The 6,320-nt window shown below is 42.4% G+C and overlaps 1 protein-coding gene across 2 annotated transcripts in view; it reads left to right on the top strand.

The window, feature by feature from the left end:
• Positions 1–1,218: 1,218 nt before the first annotated feature.
• The window catches only part of LYG1 (lysozyme g1), a 32,998-nt gene continuing 27,896 nt past the window's right edge, over positions 1,219–6,320 (top strand). The window contains exons 1-2 of one of the 2 annotated variants that reach the window (XM_027767527.1): positions 1,219–1,276; positions 1,494–1,565. The gene's annotated coding sequence lies outside the window, so the exon portion shown is untranslated. The remainder of the gene's footprint in view (positions 1,277–1,493; positions 1,566–6,320) is intronic. The other variant, XM_014583395.2, reaches the window with a different exon arrangement.

Below are 6,320 nucleotides of genomic sequence, written 5' to 3'. Positions count from 1 at the left end.
TATATTAGAATTGCAACACAGAATAAGCTGTTCACAAAATTTTTGAATGAATAAATGAGGACTAGGTTTAAAAAATAGATATGTATTAAATTATAATGCCCTTTGATAGCAAATAACACTATCATAACTCAAACTAATTTGACTAAAAAGAGGAATTTAATATGAAACAACTGAGGTGTCTCAACTAAACTTGAACTTATAATTTGGACTTTGGCTTCTGATGCTGTCAGAACTCTCTTCTCTCTATTCTCCTCCTTCTTTGTGTGCAACTATTTCATTTTCTTCTCTATGAAACTGAGCATGGGCCCTCTAATGTATTTCCTAAGGTTCTTGAAATATAAGGTTCATTTACATTGTAATGGCCCAGAGTAAGGAGTAAGTCTTCAGAGTTTGGTTATGATAAAGACCAACATGGACCATGAATGAGGGCCATTTGACCTCTAAAACTCACTTAAAGGAAAGATAACGTATTTATTTCAACAGGTAAGATGTTTTGTAAGATAGAAACTGCTAACTATGAGCTCAAAGGTCACAGGTTGAATGGTTCCAGAAACCTGAAGAGAAATTTGATTATCTAAGGCCTCACCAATCAAGAATGCCCATGAGGGAACCAGCAGTTAGTGTAATGGCTATGTCGCTGGACTCCCACATAGTCAACCGCAGTTTGCGTCCCGGACCCGGTGGCTTAAAACTCACGCTGGGCGTGTATGTGTGCGTGCCCAAGATCCCGAGAGGAGAATGGAGGGGAGGGGATTGCGGCGTGACCATCCCCCCTGGGGGGTGATTTCTCGCTTTCTGTCTCTATGTCTCTGTCTGTCTGGCGAGCGCACGTGCCCTATAGCGAAAATCTCTCCAAAAAATAAATAAAGAAAGAATGCCCATGAGATGATCATGTCCTCTTGAACCAATCACTGAACTGATTACACGTCTGGGACCTCTGTCCCTAATTTTGCCCTTAAATGCATGTGAGGAACATCTCCAGGAGACTGGGTCTTTTCAGCATGAGCTGCCCACCCTCCTTGCTTTGCGCTTCGCAAAAAAGCTGTACTTTCCTTCACCACGCCATGTGCCTATGGCTTGGTTTATAGCACGTGGGCGAGTGAACCTGATTTGAGTTTGGTAACAGTTATTGGCAACCCAGATGGGACTAAGGTCCTGCGTGGGCGTCTCGCCCAAGGTACAACAACCCTTGGCCGATGGCCACCCTCAGAACTGTCCTGCAGCTGCCTGAGCACCTTGTCTCAGGGACAGTCCTGGGTGATTGGCCACCGACCAGGTGCGGTTGACCCACAACAATTTTAGTTTTGTGGTGAAGGAAACACGACATTGGATTAGACTGGATTTGGTAGATGTCTGATAAGTTGCAGGACTCATGTGTGACGACACCAAGGCCTCTCTTTACCTGTGTATATTTGGTTTCTGTTTTGACAGAATGTTTGGTGGGTTTTCCTCCATTTGGCTAAAGGGTAGCTATTTGGTTTCTGCTTTGACAGAACGTTTGTTTGGTGTGATCTCCCCCTTCGGATACAGGAGCAAGAAGCCTTGAGAGACCGTCTGGAAATTTGGTAACTTGTAAATTTGATTTTATGTTCTGTTTGAACTGGCCGTGAATAGGATATCATTATGGGAAACGGAAAGAGAGCTCGAGTCCATCTTGTAGCCCTCAGGGTATATTTTGTAGAATTGGGAACTTTGAGCTACAATTCTAAGGAAAGGAAAAAGATAACTCTTATATAACATTATCTGTACCCAAAGTTCTCTAGGATCCCAGGAACAGGGGACAGAGAAGAGGTGTTTAAACTAGGTAACTAACTTTCTAATCATTTTGTGGGAAAAACATTAAAGTAACATGCTTAGAATTTTGTTTGAGGGTCTGTTTGCTAACCCTGTGTGAAAAGAAATGTGGATTCATTTATATCAGTAAAGTCAACAGCAGATGTAAATAGTCTTTTCTAATGCTACCCCTCTGCCTTTTCTTGAAACAGGGGAGAGAGATTAGAAGTGCGACTCTGGCCTAGAAAGGCTAGGTTCTTTGCATTCTCTCCCCCTACCCTTTCTTAGCATAACTCCAGAACTCCCTTCAGATGTGCAACTTCCGATAAATTGGCCTTTCTTTCTTTTTTAAATTTTATTTATTCAGTTCGTGTGGTTCCCATGCGCATGGTCTAAGCTAAATGTCGGTGTGCCTTTCCTTTTCCTCTGTGTCAGTGGTTTTGAGGTGAACTTTAGGGCCATTTCCTTGGCCCCTATAGATTTGGCAGGGTGAGCCACAGCCAAGAGAACTCAGGGCCTGACGAGTAGGCAAAAATGGGTAAGAACTTCTTGGCAGTCAGAGTCTGTGGAATTCAGTTCAATAGATGGTAAAGATCACTGTTTAGTTTCTTTTCTAAAGGAAGATTAATGGGCAAAAAGGATTTGTATGAAACAGTCGCCCCTGGGTATAGTGACCATAATGTTTTTGTCTTTTCGGGGTTTTTTTTGGAGAGGGTTTTGCCCTATGGCGTGTGTACTCTCTGGAGAGGGAGAGAAAGAGACAGAAAGGTACACAGTCACTCCCCAGGGGTGATGGCCATGCTGCAATCCTTTCTCCATTCTCTCCCTGGGATCTGGGATAAACACACACAGGAACTCCGTGTGATTTTGAAGTCCACTCAAACCGCGGTGGGCCATGTGAGAGTCCGTCTGTGTAGCCATTGCGCCATCTGCTGGTCCCCATAGTGTTTTTCTGGCATGAGGACTCTGCCTGTTTTTTGTTTTTTTTTGGTTTTTTTTTGTTTTTTTCCTTCCCCGCTTGGATATGGTCTCTATTTCTGTCATTTGTCCTAAGGAGAGTGGAACACAGGCCTAGTGACACAGGAACCAGGGGGCGCAGGGGTGATCAGGCCCACACTTGCAGTGAAACACGGGTTCTTGTCCAACACTTGGGAAGCATGAGAGTCACAGACACAGAAGAGTAGTTGTGGCAGAGCGGGGAGTTTATTAAAGGGGAGGGAAGGAAAAACAGAGCTCTCAAGAAGGGAGAGGTTCCCGAAAATAGGTTGCCAAGGAAGAATTGTGGCAAGGAGTTTTTCTTTGGTCAGGACAGGCTTTGCCTGGACTTGTTCGAGGTGGGGCCTGTGCATGTATTCCCCTTCTGGTGGAGAGGGGCACAGACTGGGTGGGTCCGATTATTTTCTTAATTTTGGAATGGGCGCGAAGGTCAGGAAATTCTTTGTCTAGAAGCTTTAGGCCATGAAGACCATTATCTTATCCTGGAAGGTGGTGGGGCCTGGAAGAAGCTTTTGTTTTGGGTCTAGGTCAGGCTGTCTAGGTCAGTTACTGAGCCACTGCTACAAGAGGTCTCTCAAAGAGGAGCTGCTTTGTCTCCATGTCAAACCTTAGCTATTTTGTAATTCCATTTTGGGCCCATACCCTAATTATATTTCTAGGGTCCCTGTCTCCTACCTCGCTAAAATTCATAAAGCTCATTGTTCAGGCTAGACCCCACGGGCTGGCATATTTTGTAGTTCTTATCAGGCCATCACTTATCTGGACTAACTTTGCTTTGGGTCCCCTGCAAAGATTGGATGAGCTTCTTCTGTCCTCGTATCTTTGAGAGCTTGATTTGTGACCTAACGGGAGTTCTCTCTTGGTCCCTGACATCTCAGAATGATTTACAAGAGGCCAGCCTGGAAAAGCTGGGAACATAGCCGTGTAAGACTTCACGGGGGCGCAGGGGTGATCAGGTACACTTTTTGTACCAAATGTGTCAGGCTCTCAATCTTTGGTCTTAATAAGGAGTCCCATCCATAAGAAGTTGTGTTGTCTCTTCTTTGTTACCGGTTAGTGGTAGGAACTATTTGTGACAGCAAGCACCTTATAGTTCCTTAGTCCTTTTGTGGGAGTGAATTTGGGGGAGAATAATTGGAGAGGAACTTCCCTAGTCTACGCCCCCTTTGGGAAGTCATTGTTCTTCATGAGGAGGCTTTTTGAATTAGGTGGTTATTGTTACTAAGATAAGTAATCCTTTGGAAATTGTTCAGGGTATCCTCTATAATCAACCCTCTTCCTCTTTTCTCACATAAACAACCTGTTGCCTACTTCCCATCTAGGAGATATAAAGTGTCTTGGACCTTATGTGGAAATTACCTATTGAGTTTGGGACCTTGAATTATAGCTGATCTAAACATGGGTTTTGCACATGTGTAACTAAAAAGGTTTTTCTGTTTTTTCTTTTTTTTTCCCTCTATCTTTGGAAGTAATCTGGATCTTGTTTTATTAGTTCAGTTATAACTTGGTTTAAATTCTATTCTCTATTCAAAACATGATAAGTTGTGTGCATGTGTATGTGTACATATTTGGGTGCAGACATTTTAGCCTTATCTGGAGGAGAGAAGGGGCAATTAAAACTGTATTCAGGGGACCAGCAGTTAGCGTTATGGCTATGTCACTGGACTCCTATGTAGTGGACCGTGGTTCGTGTCCCAGACCCAGTGTCTTAAACTCACGCTGGGTGCATGTGCGTGCGTGCCCAAGATCCCGAGAAGAGAATGGAGGAGAAAGGACTGTGGCGTGGCCATCCCCCCGGGGGGTGATTTCTCGCTTTCTATCTCTCTCTCTGTCTTTCTGGCGAACACAAGCGCCCTATAGCAAAAACAAAAAAAAACTCTCCAAAAAAAAAAAAAACTGTATTCAGAAAGAAAGAAATGTGTTCACGGAGACAAAAACAAATGTTTGCTGTTTGCCTGGATATAAACTAATGATGATAGATATGAAAAGAAATGTTTTACAGAGCCCTTGTAGATAAGTCAGCCTAATTAGAAACTGAGATGCCGGCCATCCATTTTTGAAGCCTGTTTTTCTCCTGGATCCTGTTTCTTTATGGCCATGTTTCAGTCGACTGAACCCTTTTCCTTGAATCTCTTGCTAACTGCAATTAGCTCTTTAGGACTTAAAAAAAAAATTGTTTTATGTGTGTTCTCTCCGGTCTGGAGCTCTGTACTCTCTTGGATTAAACCAATTGATCACTTTGGCTTTTGGGATACCAAGTGTTACATTTATACAGTGGGTGGACATTTGATCTTTGGTTTATGCTGATCACTGTATGAAATTGGCTTTATTTTTTGTTTTCTTTACATGCTTTTGATAGGAAAACAGTCTTAAATATCTGATTTAGTCAGACAAACTGACAACAAATGGCAATTTGCCTAGAGGAGAAGTAACTGTCTAAATGAGTCGAGGGACTCTTCGAGCCAGTCACCTGTCACCTGTCTAATGTGAGTGGATTTGTTAAGTAGTTCCTATGCCGTCTGCACACTTAGTAAAATAGTACAAGAAATTTCTACAATTTTATGTTCCCTTGGCATCCATTTTGGTCGGTGTTCTTTGTGTCCTTAAAGTACAAATTTCCTAATCTGCCTTCTCTAGAATTGAATAGAAGACTTGAGCTATATGTGCAGATAAACTAACTTGTTCCAGGTAGTGGTGCAGTTTGACTCATACTGTTCTTTCAGACTAGTGAGTTTTACAGTCTCTTGGCTAAAATTCTAAAATGAAAGCTGTAATTCTTTGACTCTGTATTATATGTGTGTGCATGTATGTGTGGTGTGTTGTATTTATGTGGATGTTCGTATGTGGTACTAAATTGATTTAAATGCACACTCTAGGTTAAAATAGGCTCAAATGCTATTCAAGTTCACATCACTTGAGTAAAATCCTTGATAAAGCTGATTTGGAATTGTTAAATAAAAATCAAAATGTCTTCAGGATTGTCACCATATGAATTAAGGGACCAAATGGCCTCTGTCCTAAAAGGCTACTTTTGGTGCCACATGGACAGTTGGGTTACAGAAAAACCTGAGAAACATTGGAGAAATCTCTTGTGTCTGGTAATTCAGTCTTGAGATGAGACTAATTCATATAGGGCTAGCTTGGTTTTCCTTGACTTCAGAGGAGAGCACCTTAAATAAATAGCCTTGTTTTCATAAGTAACTCAAAGATAATGGTTAAAAACAAATTGGGTAAATGTAAATGGCGAAAATGTTTGTAATTGAACTTGTCATCACTTTACATTTTTCTGAGTAGTTTAAGCTTTAAAGGCATGGGGACCAGCAGATGGTGTAATGGCGACATCATTTGACTGCAATGTGGGCGACTGTCGTTCGAGTCCTAGACCCAGTGGCTTAAACTCACACTGAGTGTGTGTGCATGCGTGCTCAGGATTCTGAGAGGAGAATGGAGAAGGGATTGTGGCATGGCCATCCCCCCTGGGGAGTAATTTCTCACTTTTGATCTCTCTGTCTCTCTATTTCTGGCAAGCCCATGAGCCCTATAGCAAAAAC

Source organism: Tupaia chinensis, unplaced genomic scaffold, assembly GCF_000334495.1.
Source record: "Tupaia chinensis unplaced genomic scaffold, TupChi_1.0 Scaffold144276_1, whole genome shotgun sequence".
In the NCBI taxonomy this organism is placed as follows: Eukaryota; Metazoa; Chordata; class Mammalia; order Scandentia; family Tupaiidae; genus Tupaia; species Tupaia belangeri.
The sequence above is the reverse complement of the archived record's forward strand: the minus strand, read 5'-3'. Positions and strand labels throughout refer to the sequence as shown.